General features: G+C 38.5%; 1 pseudogene; it reads right to left on the minus strand.

The window, feature by feature from the left end:
• LOC130015967 (vasculin-like) overlaps positions 1 to 13,566 on the minus strand; it is a 37,026-nt pseudogene extending 23,460 nt beyond the window's left edge.
• Positions 13,567 to 18,099: the final 4,533 nt, after the last annotated feature.

The following is an 18,099-nucleotide window of genomic DNA, read 5'->3' on the forward strand; positions in this document are numbered from 1 at the left end:
AGAAAAACAAAACAGATGCAGATGCTACACACACAGGAAAGCAAGAGAACAAATCCAGATTCTCCAATCCCACCAAGAAAGAATAAGAAAAGATATTGAAGGAAGAGCAGGTGGGCGGGGGTTGGGTGGCATGAGAGAAGTAAAAGGGAATGAAGGTGGAAGATCTTTCAATTGAGGATTATGACTTGGGATATGGATTAGTGGCAATGTGCATGCTTTGCATGTAAGAAGCCATGGCAGCATACAGACTAAAAGCATAAAATGAGGAACAGATAAGGAACCAGATGCAAGTTCTGAGTCAAAAAAATTCAGAAAGCAGGAGCTGAGTGGAGCACAGATCCAGGAAGAAGTAATCCATGAGCATAACTAAGTTTGGCCTGAACACCCCAGATCTAAGATAAAGAGCAAATTCTGTGTGCATAACATACAGTTACATTGATTTAGTTCTACTATATGTTCAACATTGGACTAAGTTTTCGACATAAGGGAATGTCTGTCCTCCCGTTGTTCATCGATTTGCTCAAGTGAGCCCAGTATATCTCCATTGTGAGACCTGTTGTTACTGTGTTTGGCATATCGAATACATCACGGGTAGCTTGCGAGGCTTTGTGGTGTGAGCGAGATACTCTCGGTAGCTTGCCGGGCTCTCCAAGAAGGGCGGAGGAATTGAACTCGGGTTGGCCATGTTGGCTGCATGTAAGGCAAACGCCCTACCGCTGTGCTATCGCTCCAGCCTGAGTTTTCGACATATAGGAATTTATTTAATAATCTCTGTATCACTACCATATGGTGTCAGCATTATTCATACTATCATCTGATGAAAATGAGTTAAAAATGTTAAATAATTTGCTCTACTCCTACAACTAAATTGTTAGATCTAAGACTGTTGAAGAGCAAAACTAATGTTTTACTGCAGATTATTTCATTTTTTTAACACTCCTCAATAAGGAGGAAATCCTTTTAAGTACTATGTTTCTCACCCTGAATAAACAAGAAAACTTTATATATCATCTTTGGTGCTTCGTAAAAGTAGAGACACTTGAGCCCTACTCTGGGATTATGATTCAATATGGTTGCATTGGCACCTAGAAATTTGTATTTTTTGTATTTTATATTTGATTCCCGTGTGTAATACTCGATCACTTGATCACTTGACATTCCGTTACTCATCAATTTGCTCGAGCGGGCACCAGTAATGTCTCCATTCATCCCTGTCATGTGCTAGTGTAGCCAAATAGTATCTGCTCACTCCAGGAACATGAAAAGCCTGAAACTATTCATTCAGGGTCTTGACAAAGAAGTCTGACATCTCATAGGTGGGCGTCCACGCAATTTTTTGATGTCCTTATGGAATCCAGTTGGTAGCGGCTCTAGTCCAGCAGTTGTCTCCAAATAGCATTACATGTCCAGTCCATCTGATTTTCATCGCCTTGGCAAACAAGAGAGCATCCCTGATTCTTGATTGTCGACAGAGGTTGAAACTGAATTACTTCTCTCACTTGACTGAAGCATGATACCAAACATAGCTCTGGGAGACCCGAATAGCATTCTTATCCTGTTTTCATAGGGCCCAAGTCTCTGAGGCATATATTAATGCAGGAAAAACAGTGGAGTCTAAGAGATTTGCCCAGAGCCAGAGGTTCTTCATCCTCTTACCTATTTCTTCAACACTCTTGAAGGCGTTCCACGCTGCTCTCCTCCTCCTGCGCAACTCAGGTGTCAGGTCATTTGTCATGTTGAACTTTCGACCTAGGTACACATAACTGCTGCATTTGGAGATGTTTGTCCCATTGAGAGTGAATAAAAGGTCAGGATTGAGTCTGTTTCTCATGTACATTGTCCTCGAGATATTCAGCAGCAGTCCGACCTTTCCACACTCATGGTCAAAGTCGGCCAGCATTTGGGCCACTTGGTAATGCTTGGTGTTATTAAAATGATGTCATCAGTGAAGCAGAAGTAGTGTAGTTGACGACCGTCTATCTTAACTCCCATTCCTTCCCATTCCAGTCATTGCACAACATTCTTAAGGGTGGCACTAAAGGGTTTCAAATGGTATCACCCTGTTGAACCCCTCTCTTGACATCGATGATCACTTCCTTGTATAATGGTGTGATCCTGGTAGTGAATATGTAATACAAATAACAGAGAATCTTGATGTATTGAGTTTGAATGCCCTGTTTGTCTAGGGCTTTGATGGCTGCTTCAGTCTCAACAGAATCAAAGGCCTACTTAAAGTCAATGAACATTAGACAGAGCAGCATCTTGCACTCTCGAGAAACCTCAATGAGCTTGGTTATCCTGTGGATATGGTCGACCATGCTGAATCCTTTACGGAACCCGGCTTGCTCTCATGGTTGTCCTTCATCTACTGTTCTGCTAGTTCTATTCAGGATGACTCAAGTGAACAGCTTGTAGATGATGGACAAAAAAGATCAGGTGATAGTTGCCAATGTCGTGGATGTCTCCCTTCTTGTACAGTAGAACAGTCCTGCTTGTTTTCCATTGGAATGGAACCTTGATTCAGACAGGTAGTGTGTGAAGAGCCAAGCCAGTGTATTGATGAGTACTGAAGGCAGATTCTTCAGGTGTTTGGGTCTGACCTTGTCCGGGCCGGGTGCTGTTCCCTTCTTTACTGATAAAGTGGTGTGTTGGGCTTCAAAAGGGAGAATGTTGGGAACGACATATCCATCCTGTGGAATTTGGTATGTGGGCAGGTGGACGAGGCTACGAGATCTGAGTAGAAGTCATGGATAATCTTCTCCATTGCCCTTCTGGAAGATGTGATAGATCCATCAGGATGTCGGAGGGCAGTTCAGCTTGGTCTTGTAGTTGGCGAAGGATAGGTGGGCATTGTGAATGCTTTTCCTGGCTTCTGCCGCCTCTGCCAGCACTTCTGCTCTTCTCTCTTTAAGGTCTTCCTTTATTGCTTCTCTGCACTGCTTTGTGAGCTCAGATGTTCACTTGTTATTGCCTGAGGTTCACACCCAGCCATGTTGGTGAATAGGTTTGAGAGTTTTTGAAGACAGGCGTCTTTTTGTATCTTTTTATCCCGTGGCATTCCTTGCAATATCATGTAGGTACTGAACCAATTGATCATATTCTTCATCAGTGTCATCAACAATGGCATCTTCCCATGTTGGGCAATAGTGCCAAAGAGCTCCCAGTAGGTGGTCATTCTGGGAGTTCTTTCCTTAAACTTTGAAGCCCTTTGTCCCCCCTTCGTGTAGTAAAATTTTGCATGAAGAAGATGGTGGTTCGATCCCGATTGGAATTTTGGGAAAACAGCAGGATTAGTTAGGCAAAACCTTTGATTGAATATGATGTGATCAATTTTGTTTTGGAACTGTCCACTGGGAGACTCCCATGTCCAATGTTTAGATACGACCTTCTGGAACTGTGAGCATAGATGGTTTTGGCTGACATGATGAACTCAGACAGTCTCTCACCCTATTTCTTCCATTCCAGGCCTTAGGTCCTGATGTGCAATTCTTTGGTTGATCTTTTTGGTCCTATCTTGGCATTATAATCACCAACAAAGTTCTTGTAGAAGGTGATGTCTTCTTCATAGAACTTCTCTAGCTCTATGTAAAACTTCTCAATTTCTTCTTTATCATAATTGGATGTTGTTGCAAAGGCAATGAAGATAGAAACTGCTGGCAGTGAGCCACATCTATTCAAGTGTAATCATCCGACTCGGGTTGTTAGGCATTCAACTGAATAAATGCTCATGGCCAAGTGTGTGTTGGCAAGCACAGCGACACCACCAATGCCTTTTTTGTCACATATTCTGAGGAACAGTTCTTCTCTAATGTCGAAAATGGTGTGATGTGATCAATGCCTTCTAATATTAGTCAGACCAATGATGTTGTAGTTGATCTTCCATGCTTGCACCATCAGGTGCCTGATGGATACCTCCGGTGCCAGCATACGTGCATTGACTGTACGGGTAGTCGTTTTAGTCCTTCTTCGTTTTGGCAGCCTAGTTCGGACCTGAGATTTTATCAGCCTCTCATTCTTCTTAACGCTGCTGTATTGGGGGTCTCTTTCAGGGCCAGGGGAATGAGGCCCATGTGTAACACAGTCTGATAAATATTATTTGTGCAATAAATAATATGTCTTCAATTACTAAAACTGTAAAGAGTCTAGACATTTTTCCAAAACCAAAAAAAATTTACAGGCTTTAGAACATACAGTAGTTTACTTCAATCAAGCTTTTGCTGATGTCCTGACACTCTACCTCAATTTACACCATTATGAGATTATGAAGGAAGGAATTGAATCTCCCCCTGTTCATTCACTGACAATGAACAATTTCCTAATTGGCAGATTGTTTGTCATCAAAATTATCATCTGCTCCCTGGGGTATTACATGTGCCTTGCATAAAGGATTGTGACTGTCACCATGCTCCATCATATCTGGATCATATGTGACTATATGAACTGACCAAATATGGTGGTCTTTTTTGTAATTAATTTATTTATTTTTTAATAGTGAGAGACCATGAGGTACAGTGGTAGACCTACACATTTTTGTGCTTGGGTTTCAGTTATACAATGATCAAACACCCATCCCTCCACCAGTGCGCATTTCCCACCACCACGGATCCGAGCATCCCCTCCCCCCCCCGCCCCCATCCCACCCTGCCTCTGTGGCAGGACATTTCCCTCTCTCTCCTTTTGAGTGCCGTGGTCTTCAAAAGAGGCATTGAGTGGCAATCATGCTCGGTCAACAGTCTACCCTCAGCATGCTCTCCCATCGTGGGCGGATCCTCCCAACACCCTTTATTTGGTGTTCCCTTCTCTTTCTGAGCTCCCCCTTCCCCTAACATGTGTGGTTGTCCTCCGGGTCATTGAGTAAAATTCCTGGTAGTAATCTCTGCCATACTTGGGTGTTAGTTTCCTATTTTGTTACTTTATGTTCCCCAGATGAATGCAATCTTTCTATGTCTATCCCTTTCTTTCTGAGTCATTTCGCTTAACATGATACTTTCCATGTACTACCACTTGTATGTAAACTTCATGACTTCGTCTTTTCTAACAGCTACATAGTACTCCATTGTGTAAATGTGCCAGAGTTTCTTCAACCAGTCATCTGTTCTCGGGCACTCAGGTTTTTTCCAGATTCTGGCTATTGTAAAGAGTGCTGCAATAAACAGACAATTGCAGATGTCACTTCGGCTATACTTTTTTGCCTCTCTGGGATATATTCCCAGGAGTGGTATTGCTGGGTCAAATGGGAGCTCAATTTCTAATTTTTTGAGAATGATCCATACTGTTTTCCAAAAGGGTTGAATCAGTCGGCATTCCCACCAACAGTGAAGGAGTGTGCCTTTCTCACCACATCCGTGCCAGCACCGGTTGCTTTTGTTCTTGTGGATATGGGCCAGTCTCTGTGGTGTGAGGTGATACCTCATTGTGGCTTTGATCTGCATCTCCCTGATGATTAATGATGTGGAACATTTTCTCATGTGTCTTTTAGCCATTCGGATTTCTTCTTTGTCAAAGTTTCTATTCATTTTATCTCCCCATTTTTTGATGGGGTTGAATGTTTTCTTTTTGTGGAGTTGAACCAGTATTTTGTATATCCTTGAAATTAGCTCCTTATCAGATGTGTAGTTGGCGAATATCCTTTCCCATTCTGTTGACTGTCTTTGTATTTTGGTTACTGTTTCTTTTGAGGTGCAGAAGCTTCTTAGTTTAAGATAGTCCCATTTATCTATCTCTGTTTTCACTTGCTTGGCCAGCAGTGTGACATCTTTGAAGACACTATTAGCTTCTATGTCATGAAGGGTTTTGCCAGCATTTTCCTCAATGTATCTTATAGATTCCGGTCTGATGTTGAGGTCTTTGGTCCACTTAGATCTTACTTTTGTACATGGAGTTAGGCAGAGATCTGAGCCCATTTTTTTGCATATAGCCGTCCAGTTTTGCCAGCATAATTTGTTAAAGAGGCTTTCCCTGCTCCACTTCACTTTTCTTGCCCCCTTGTCGAAGATTAGATGCTCATATGCTTTGGGGGGGACGTCAGTATATTCAACCCTCTTCCATTGGTCAACAGCTCTGCCTTTGTTCCAGTACCATGCTGTTTTAATTATTACTGCCTTGTAGTAGAGTTTGAAGTTAGGGAGGTTGATTCCTCCCATTTTCTTTTCCCCCAGAATTGCTTTAGCTATTCGTGGGGGCTTATTGTTCCATATGAATTTCAGGAGTGTTTGCTCCAATTCTTTGAAGAATGTCATGGGTATCCTAATAGGAATTGCGTTGAATTTATACAGTGCTTTGGGAAGTATTGCCATTTTGACAACGTTAATTCTCCATATGGTGGTCTTTAAAGCAAATTACTTACCCAGTTCCTAGTCTTCAAAGTCTCGCATATTCCTTTTCCTTTAACAGACCAATTTGATATCTCTAAATACCCATCACTTCCACCCTGTACCTTCATTTCTTACTCCAGAAACTAGCCTTGACTACAGGGATTTTGCAGTACTATTAATCTAGCTTGCATTCTGTAGACTGGGAACACCTGTAAAAGCTTTTAGAGGTTTCTCTAAAAGCCTCTGCCCCTCTCAGAGTCGGGAAAGCTACTGAGAGTATCCCACCCACAAGGCAGAGCCTGGCAAGCTACCTGTGGTGTATTTGACATGCCAAAAACTGTAAAAGTAACATATTTCATTCCCCTGACCCTGAAAGAGCCTCCAATATGGCATCATTGGGAAGGACGAGTAAGGAGAGGCTACTAAAATTTCAGGGCTAGGATGAATGGAGACGTTACTGGTGCCCTCCTGATCAAATCAATGAACAACGGGATGACAGTGATGCAGTGATACAGTGATTAATCCAGCACCTCCCACTTCCCATTAAACCACTGTACGTTATAGAGGATAACCTTTCTACAACCAGCTCTGAGACATTGTTCTTAATTTCCCTATGCTATCGAGAAGCACTTTTCCAGAACTTCTCTCATTGTGGCAGTGTTGTTATGTTTTATTCTAATTACTTCCCAGAGCTCCTTCATATTGCAGGGAGCCTAAAAATCACTGGGCTTCGTTAAATCACTAACCTCCATTAGCTATTCCCTAGCATCAAGCTGTTGGCCAGTAAATTTATGGAGTGGTCAGATAAAAACCCTCCCAAATCAATCTGGCTGCTTAAAACTGGACACTGCCATTAGCAGCAACATTCTTAAGCATCTTCTTGGCTGGTATTTTTAATTAACACAGCTAAATGCCTTGTAGTATTAGACCAGGGCAGCAGGACAAAATTAAGAGAGACAAAGGCAGAGATGTTGAAAAAACTGAGAACAAAATTGGGAGCCTTTTTTATAATCATTTTTTGCAAGGTTAAACAAAGCTTCTCTAACTTTTAAGGTATTTCCCTGTTTAGACATTGAGAATAAAGTCACAGACTCAATGGATTTTAAAAGTAAGGAATTGGATTTAATTCATGCCAAAACACTCTTCAAGTTAGTCCTTGCAATCAAAGCTAGCTATTAATTATCTAATACCTACTCAGTAACTGTAACAGGATTTTAGACAGCTTATGTTATTTTCTAGGGAACCCCAAGGTTATTTATTATTGTTCCAATATTTGGTTAGAAAAACTGAGAATCTTTTAGTAAATTTTAAGGGGACATAGATGTAACAAATAGTCTGCGGTATCAAAATATAGCCTTTATATCAAGTCGCATTACTATTCCATTTTATCTAATTGGCAATGATTCTAACCAATGAGCTTGTTGCTAGCATAATACTTTGGGACATTCTTTCCAATTAAAGAAGAGTAGAAAGCTCTCAGCATAGCACACATGAACCATCCATTTAAGACAAAATATGTGCAAAATATGCCATTGGCCTTGGCATGCAAGGAATGGGAGACATAGCTCTTTTTGTACTTAGTAAGAATTAGCTAGGATTATGACGAATTGACATCAGAAGATTTATTAATATTTTTACAGTGAAAATGAAGAAAGACAGATACAAAGCTCTGGGGAAAAAAAGGCTGGGAAAAAAGGAAAAATCTCTGATTTATCCAGTTGTTAGATTACAAAGATTGCAAAGACTCAGACAGACATTGCTGTTCCTACCTGGAGTATCAGCCTTATAAGTGGTGAGTATAAAATATTCTGGTATGAAGATATAATTAGAAAAAAATGAAAGGTCTGAAAAGAGTTCAATTAGCTAGAGTTCAAAGTTCAATTAGCTAGGTTCTCATTTGGCTTTCATTTTGCTTTTCTGAACTATTCTTTTAGGAAATGAAATCTCAAGGCAACAAGCTAACAAGATAGACAATAATAAGATGCTCCCAGTGTACAGGTGTGTCCAGTTGCTAGCACACATGCAACTGAACACACTGCATTTAGATGGCATGATCATGAACTCACCAAGTCACATGGTGGATCTTCACTTACATTGGTAGTTAGTTGAAGGAGAGAGCTATCCAGGTACTACAACCTAAATATTATCTCTTTGAACCAGTAAACTGGCTCAAAAACCTGAGTGCATGTTTGCAACTGCAGATTCCTGGTACTGCATGGTCCCCACAGGCAGACGTAAATCCCAAACACAAAGGTGGGAAAAATCCATAAGAAACATTGGGTGTGGCCCTCACACCAAAATAACTACAGGCCCAGGAGATATGACAATTGGTAAGGTAGGCAACATGGGTTTGACCCCCAGCACCACATATGACTCTCTGAGTCTCTGATCCCTGAGCAAAGAGCCAGGAGTTAGCCCTGAGTAAAGCCCAGTGTGTCCCAAAACAAAAATAAAATAGACAAAAGAATAAGCGAAGACAAAAAATAAAATACTGTAACTTAAATTCAGTGTTTCAGTTAGCTCAGACTGATTATAATTGTTGATTTCAATGGACTCTTTGGGGAGTTACTTATCATAGTTTTCAAGTTTTTGTAGCCTGTAAATTATGGTGCCTTTAAAAATGATCCCTTTTATTTTAGTACACATTAGTATTTATATACTGAACACTATTGTACACTTATTTTATGAATACACAGAAATATTAACTTTTGGATTTTCTTTATTTAATCTTCACACATCTGCTAGATACTATCCATTTGAAATATGAAGAAACAGAACGGGGTTTATAGACACAGAAAAATGTTATTTCTCATTCAAAAATACTTCTTAAGCACCTTCTTTGAAGTTCTTTTCTCCTTTTATCATTTTTCTCTGTTCTCCTTTTCCCTCTTTCTCTTTATTTTCTTCAGTTTTTCTTTCTTTTTCTACACTCCCTCTCCTCTTTCACACAATAAGAGAAAAATGCTACAACATTGAGAATTTGTGTCAAGTCTTATTATAACGTAATCTTGGACAAAATCATCACTGTGTGTTTTTGCATCTATTTTCTATAAACCACACAGACTGATAGTGAGATAAAATGATGGAAAGATACTTGCTAATTTAACAGGTTTTATAAGTTAAATTTAATATACTTTTGCTATTAAAACTGCTACATTATTTCTAAGATCATCTCAGAACCATCATCCCAGTGTCTATGATTCTTCATCTCTAAAATAGAGCCGGGCAACCAAAGTTAGAATAATGGCTCAAAGAAACATCTAGAATCAAAGAATGCAGGCCAGAAAATTGAAGTGTAGCCTTTATACAAAACAGGAAATGAAAACAGAAAAGCCTCACTTTGAACAGTCTGATTTATAAAAGCTTTAAATCTGTATTGAAATAAGTGCTAGAGTCTTCCTGGGAATTTACCAAGGTAGAAAAGGAGAAAGATATGAAATGTGAAAATATAGGTAACTAATGAGAGTTATTTGTCACATCCTATTAACTGAATTAAATGTGTATTCTTATCCAGAAAAGTCATGGAGTCTCTGCTCTAAGAAGATAAGGAATATGTCAATTAAACTAGGACTGTAGAAAAATAACCTATCTGTTCACATGTTTGCTGAATAAATATCAATTGCTGATGAGCTTGAAGAAGTTAGGTATTGGAAGAATAGTGATACAGTTTGAAAATATTAGTCAGTAACTCTTTGACAAGAATTCTAGAAAATTTAAGTAGTTTTCATTACTTATAGTTAGCAGACATTGGCCTTGTGACAAGCACTGAACTAGTCTCAAGTGGTAGAACAGTGACTGCTATTCACAAGAACCCTTTATGTGGTCTGAAGTGATAGCACAGCGGGTAGGGAGCTTGCGTGGCACGTGACCGACCTGGGTTCGATTCCCAGCATCCCATATGGTCCCCCAAGCACCGCCAAGCACTCAGTAATTCCTGAGTGCAGAGCCAGAAATAGCCTTGCGCATCCATCCATGAGTTTGACCCAAAAGCAAAAAAAAGAAAAAGAAAAACTTTGTACTTACCTTATTAGTTACCCTGGTTGTAAATAGAGTTATTAGAAGAAGAAGTGAGGGGAAAAGGAAAACTAGAAAAGAAAGAAAATGTGGAATTAAAATAGTGGAATTAACGATGCATCCAGCTAGCTCCCCACGTTGACAGTTCAATGAAAAATATACCAAAGAGTGTTCTAAAGTGATTCCAGCGTTATAATTATTTGCACATTTATGTTCTAGATTTCTGTTTGGGGTGAGGTAATTTAGAGGTTTATGAGAGGCAATTTTTTTCCACTGAGTTGTGAAAATTCTCTTTAGTTGTGTATATGAGGTGTACGGCAAACTAAGAACAATCTTGTTACTCAACTAATGGATTAAATGCTGTTATTTAAATGTTAATTACTAAGTCAGTTTTAAAGAGTTCATAACACACATATATATTTACAATAATTTTGTGTTCATGTATTTTAAAACCTCCCTTATGGAGACCTGTATACCAATGCACTGCGTGACTCTAAGAAATACAAAATCAAAAATTATGTTACGAGATGTGGATCTAGGGTTAGCCTTGAGTTGGTCAGAGTATCAGAATCACTGAATCAGTGGCACAATTCTCACAGAAAGTATAATAGCTAAAATACTTTTATAAGCAATTCAGTGAGTTATTTGTATATTCTTACTAACAGGAGAAGTATAATTTGATTGTCAATGCTGCCATAAGTTCTCTGAATCCCTATACTAACACTGCATTATAAATTCTCTTGTTATATTATGAATCATATTTTGACATTCCATACTTATAAAATTCTATTTAGCTGCCATGATATATTTGGTAGCCATCAGCAAAAGACCATAATGGGCTTATTGTACATGTGCACAAGCCTGTATATGTTTTCCTTTTCAGAAGATAGATCAGCAATGTAGTTCTCTGCTATAGTGTGAATGGGAAATGCCACAATGCACAGTCATTTATTATATCCCAAATTGTTACTGGCATTAATAACTATGGGACTATGACTGTGCTTGTTGTGTCAGCCAGACATATTCTTGTGATTAGCTTTTGGATAATAGCAGCAGGCGGCCTAATGTAAAATAATGACCTTAAAGAATTCCAAACAATGTGATCCTACAGAGAAATCAATAGCAGAAAATCAGGGTGTTCTCTCCAACTTCCCACACTTCCTAGGGCTTAGTTCCTGGGAACTTCATTACATGTGTCTTGGTTACAATGAGAGAGATATAAAAATTAGAATGTATATATTTCGCCTTTCACTCTTCTGGTCTCTAAAGGGTTGAATGATGTATTTGAAATGGTTGAATGTAGCATCCTAGTGGCTAAATTAGTGATTATTGTGAAATGATTCAACTCAGAGAGGGATCATAACATAGACAAATCTAATAAACTAAAGAAGTAGGTGACTTTTATTTTTTTTTGGAGTGGCGCATGGAGAAGAAAAGATTTTTCCATTGCTTTTAATTGTTTATAAGAAATAGAAAATAATCACAATCTAACCCACTAGGAGATTTTTCTTGCATGTTGCTACAGCAATTTTTAGTGAGCATTTGTAAAATGGCATCCTGGCTTATAAGCCATACTTGTTTGATTGTGTAGATTTGAAAACCATTTACTTATGCACCCATTTGTATACAGGCTTTATCACTACCACATCTGGGAGTCTGACATTACTTAAAAAACACAATTAAATTCGAATGCTTCATACTAGAACTTTATTATAACTTGCTATTTCCTTTCCTTAATTTCATCCGATTACTCCTAATTATAGTTTCCTATCATAAACAGTTCTTCACTTATTTTATGCGGGGAAATTGCAATAAGAATTGAAACCTTTGTTCCTTCCTCCAACCCGTATTTTAGTCTTTTGATTAGGAAAAATGGAGTCCATGAAACACACACTTTGTATTTCTAGAACATCTCTATAGGCAGAACTCCTTCAACAATGAAGTTCCTCCATGGATGTATGTAAGGTATCTGTACTAAATGTATAGTGAAAAGCAAGCAAGACTAATAGTTTGTATTTTAATTTTTACTCAAGTCTAGGTAAAGTTGATTATATTCCACTAAAACTTATTTGTCAAATATGCATAAATTCTTATTCTAGCTGTAAACCTATAATGGAATTTTTTTTTACCATGTAATCTTATTCAGATATTTTTAAATGGTGCTAGTGAATAAGGATTGTGGGGGTCTTCTGAGGGTCAGTTACTATGCTTGGAAATGAAGTTACATTCTTATATTCTGTCTTGTAAACTGCTCTTGAGATATAATTTTAATCTCCATTTAAAACTGCACAAAATGTGGTACATACAAAGAGGTCAAATATTCTGCTCAAGTAAAAATGAATAAAGAGCAGAAAGGAACAGGGTGGAGATTTAAGTACAGATGTTTTTGAACATCATAGTCTGACTCACTGACAAAATTAAAAGGCAAATTGGAAGCATCCACCTTCTGTATTTATGAGACTCTGCACTGCACTATAACACTGTCCTCCCATTGTTCATTGATTTGCTCAAGCGGGCACCAGTAACATCTCCATTGTGAGACTTGTTGTTACTGTTTTTGGCATATCAAATACGCCACAGGGAGCTTGCCAGGCTTTGCCATGTGGGTGGGATACTCTCAGTAGCTTGCCGGGCTCTCAGAGAGGCACGGAGGAATCAAACATGGGTAGGCTGCAAGCAAGGCAAACACCCTACCCACTGCGCTAGAAAATAAATTATCTAGCATTTGCCCATGGTAGACAGGCTTGGTTGGAGGTGGGAAAATTTTAAATAATGGTGGTGGGAAGGTGTAATGGTGGAATTGGTGTTGAAATATTGAATGTCATCAATTAATGTGAACAACCTTATGGAAATAAAATTAATTCACTGTCACTGACCTCCTGTTGTTCACCAATTTGCTCTAGCGGGTCCAGTAACGTCTCCACTGTGAGACTTGTTGTTACTGTCTTTGGCATTTCAAATACGTCACGAGTAGCTTGCCAGGCTTTCCCTTGTGGGTGAGATACTCTCAGTAGCTTGCCAGGCTCTCTAAGAGGGGCAGAGGAATCTATCTCAGCTTGGCTGGGCTGGCTGCACACAAGGCAAACACCCGACTGCTGTACTATCATTCCAGCCCAAAATTAATTTTAAAAATAAATTTAAAAAATTTTTAAAAAACCCCACATTTCTCCTTACCTTTTCCAACTTTAACTTCTATTTCTTTCAATAGTGACGTGCAGATTTCTGATCTTTGGTTCATGCTTTGTTGTTGTTTTGGTTACATATGGGAGTGCCTAGCTACTCCACATGGAGTTTGGGGTCCCCTCCCCAGCACTTGAGGGACCATGCAGTGTCATGCAGTGTCAAATGCAAAGCATGCACACAAGCCGGGTTGAGCTGTCACTCTGCCCCCTTACAGTTTTTAATTGAAGTATTTTACTACCTTACTTAAGTTGATTCCCAGAAATTTGATATTTTTGGATACAATCATAAATGCAATGAACTTTTTTCTTTCTCTTCTACACCATCATTTGCACATAAAAATACAACAAGTCTTTGTGTGTCTATTTTGTGGTCTACTTTTTGACATTTATTATTTCTAAAGGTTTTTGGTGGTGTTTTTTTAAATGGGTTTCTACACACAATGCCGTGTCACCTACAAATGACTTACACTATTTTTAGTATTATATATAGTCAATTTAAAAAATGTAATGCACTTGTCATAAATTTTGATAAGCTTACATTTTAATGAAGCTCTTTTTTTTAAATCAGAAGAATAATAGCAGAAGCTTGGATTTACAATGTATTTTTAATATTTTATAAAGAAAAATAAAATCTGTGTTTTCCAATGACATTTTGGGTTAACGCTCTAGAAGACTGATGGTAACACTATCTTACTGCTTCTCAAATTCCACAAACAATCACAATTTTTTCTGAAATAAAATTGATGATCATAATTTATTTTATTATGAGACACAACCTCCAAGAAATCCAAAATGTGGTAAGAATTAAATAATAAGCATGGTACAGAACTGAACCTTCAAGATGGGTAGTGTTTGTAAATTGAAATTGATATATGATGATTAACTTTAAAATCAACTTGAATGGTTAGAGGTGTTTATTGTTTCTCAGTGTGCTTCTGAGGTTGTCTCAGGACCTGATTATCATTTGAATGGGTACTCATTGTTCTCCACAATGTGGTTGATCACCAGCCAATCTTTAGAGGCTCTGAATAAAATAGGGAAACAGTTAATTTTTTCCTTCTCTCACTCACTGGCTGAGCGTGGAAATCTTATCATTTTCTGCTTTTGATTGGCATTTATATGGTATTTACATGATAGGATTCCAGAATTCTCAAGAATTTGAAGGACTAAAACTAAAATATATCAATAGTGTTCTGGTTACATTTGCCTAGCTTTTAGGTAGCAGATAATGGGACTTCTTAGCCTCCATAATTGGATAAGCTTATTTCTCAGAATAAATCTTTGTTTCATATGACTGTAATTTTTCACATTCTTTCATATGCTCCCTCTTCTCTTCTAGAGAGTTCTATCATAGAAATAGAGTAAGCAGAGCTATTACCTAGTCAAAGGTCGTCCATTTACTCTCTTCTTGAAGGGTAATACTCAAGAGATAGGATTGATGAAAGAAAAATTTTCTCAAACCACCTTACTCTCAGACTAAGGTTGGTTTATAAAAGATTGATAGAAGAAGTCAGCAAAAGCAGAAAAGGGTAGTGACCTAATGGTGGAGAAGAAATCCAGTTATGTAGTTTTCTCCTGAATTCAATGGTTTGTAAAGTCACTGGACATGCTGACCTTTATAGTCTTTGTAGAACTTAAGATAATGCAACTATGCAAATTCAGCCTTAGTTTTTCTATGATGTTATCAGGGAAAAGATGCATTACAGTTTGTTATTGAACTCTCCTCCATGATTGGCTCCTAGTTTAACAGGTAACACGGTGTCTATAGAAACATTACTGAACATCCTGGGAAAAGATTATTTGAAAACTAAGGTAGATAGGACATTATTATAAACTATAAAACACTATTTCAAGAAATAAAAAAAGGGCACAAAGAAATGGAAACATATCCTCTGCTCATGGATTGAGAGAATTAACATTGTTGAAATGGAAATACTCCCCAAACCATATACAGATTCAATGCTATCCCTGTAAGGGTAACCATGAAATTCTTCAGAAAAATGGATCAAATGCTCCTGAAATTCATATGGAAAAACAAGCCCCCGTGAATAGCTAAGCAATTCTTGGGGGGAAAAAAGAGGGGAGGCATCACCTTCCCCAACCTCAAACTGTACTACAAGCGGTAATAATTAAAATAGCGTGGTGTTAGAACAAATACAGATCCACAGACCAGAGAAATAGGGGTGAACATCCTTACACACACCCTCAGATATATAATCACCTAATCTTTTATAAGGGTGCCAGAAATGTGAAGTGGAGCAAGGCAAACCTCTTTAACAAATGGTGCCAGAAAAACTGAATAGCTACATGCAAAAAATGGACTCAGACCTCTACTTACACCATACACAAAAGTCAGATTAAAGTGGATTAAAGACCTCAACATGAGACCAGTATCCATAAGGTACATAGAAAACAAGGTCGGCAAAACCCTCCACAACACTGAAGCTAAAGGTATCTTCGAAGATGACATACCACAGACCAAGCAAGAGGAAACAGAGATAAACAAATGGGACTATCTTAAACTTAGAAACTTCTGTACCTCAAAAGAAACAGTGACCAAAATACAAAGACAGTCTACAGAATGGGAAAGAATATTCACCCAATACCCATCTGATAAAGGGTTGATAACAAGGATATACAAGGCACTGGTTGAACTCTACAAGAAGAAAACATCCAACCCTATCAGAAAATGGGGCGATGAACAGAAACTTTCTGAAAGAAGAAATTCAAATAACCAAAAGGCATATAAAAAAAAATTATCTTCATCACTAAATATCAGGGCGATGAAGATCAAAACAGCAGTCAGATATTATCTCACACCACAGACACTGGCACACATCCAAAAGAACAAAGGCAACCAGTGTTAGCATGCATGTGGGTAGAAAGGAACTCTCCTTCACTTTTGGTAGGAATTCCAACTGTTCGAGCCTTTTTAGAAAACAACATGGATGTTTCTCAAAAACTAGAAATTGAGCCCCCATTTGACCCAGCAATACCACTTCTGGGAATATATTCCAGAGATGCAAAAAAGTACAGTAGAAATGACATCTTGTCTGTTTATAGCAGCACTATTTACAATAGCCAGGGCCTAAAAAAAACCCGAGCACCTAAGAATAGATGACTTGTTGAAGAAACTTTGGTAAATCTACACAATGGAATACTATGCAGCTGTTAGAAAATATGAAATCATGAAATTTGCATGAATTGCATGAAATCATGAAATTTGCATGAAATTTACTGGGAACATTCATGTTGGAGAATGGGCACTGGTGGAGGGATGGCTACTGTATCATTGTATAACAAATAAAATCAAGAAATTTTGTAAGTCTGTAACTGTATCTCATGGTGATTCATTTTTATTTTAATAATAAATATTTTTCAAATATTTTAAATAAACTTAAATTTTTAATAAATATTTTATTTTAATCAGTGTATCACTGTCATCTTGTTAATCGTCAAATTACTCGAGTAGGCTCCAGTAATGTCTCTATTCCTCCCAGCCCTGAGATTTTAGCAACCTCTTCTTACTTATATTTTTCCAATTTTTGGAGGCTCTTTCAGGGTCAGAGGAATGAGACTTATTGTCATTACTGTATTTGGCATATCAAATACACCATGGGGAACTTGCCAGGCTCTGCCCATGTGGGCGGGATACTCTTGATAGCTTGCTGGGCATAAATGGGTAGAATGTGTCTTATAATGTGGTCCAGAAAGTGGCCTAGAGCATGGCAGTTGTTGGGCAGTGGAGGTCAGCTTCCGGGACTGGGTCCCTTGGGTTGGGAAGGACTCTCACCCTCCACACAGCCTGGCACGGAGTCCGGTGGCATGGTTCTGGGAGCCTTCTTTTATATTCCCATCTGGTGGGAGCATCTGTGAGTTCTGAAGGGTGGCCGATGAGATTGCCTGGTGCTGGCAGGGTGTGGCTTATGGGTATGATCCCTGAGTCACCAGAGACTGGGGGAAGCAGGCAGAGGATCTCTGTTCAGGGTCCCATTGAGTACAGAGTCCAAGGTCACAAAGTTATGCATTATCTGGGTTCAGGGAGATTTTATTCTTGTGTGAGGCTCGGCCTGAGCATCGGGAAAGTGGCCTGGAGCATGGCAGTGGTTGGGCAGTGGAGGTTGGCTGCCAGGGCTGGGTTCCTTGGGATGGGGAGGGCTCACATTTTATTTTAATAATAAAATTAAAAATAAATAAATAAAACACTTTAAAGCCAAGTTAGAAAGTCTGAATTTTATTTAGTAAAAATATATTAGAAAGAAAGAATAAGAATAATACTTTTAAGAATAAGAATAAGACTTTTAAAATAAAACTAGAAAGAATAACAAAATAAGGCTAAGGAGGAGAATGAAGGAAAATAGAAAAAGAGAAAGAATGAAAGCAACAAAACAAACAAGTCTGCAGTATTCCGTATGAAAAGAGTTGCTCTATTTTCCTAGTTCCCACCTGCTATCCACCACCCAACATACACACAAACACAGATACAGGTAAACTCACATCTAAGCACCTGGTCCTGCAGCTTTGACCTAGGTACTTAATATCTAGACTGCTAATTACTCAGTGGTAAGTATGGAGCCTCAGGTTGGATA

Source organism: Sorex fumeus, unplaced genomic scaffold (assembly GCF_029834395.1).
Source record: "Sorex fumeus unplaced genomic scaffold, SorFum_2.1 ptg000007l, whole genome shotgun sequence".
Taxonomy (NCBI): Eukaryota; Metazoa; Chordata; class Mammalia; order Eulipotyphla; family Soricidae; genus Sorex; species Sorex fumeus.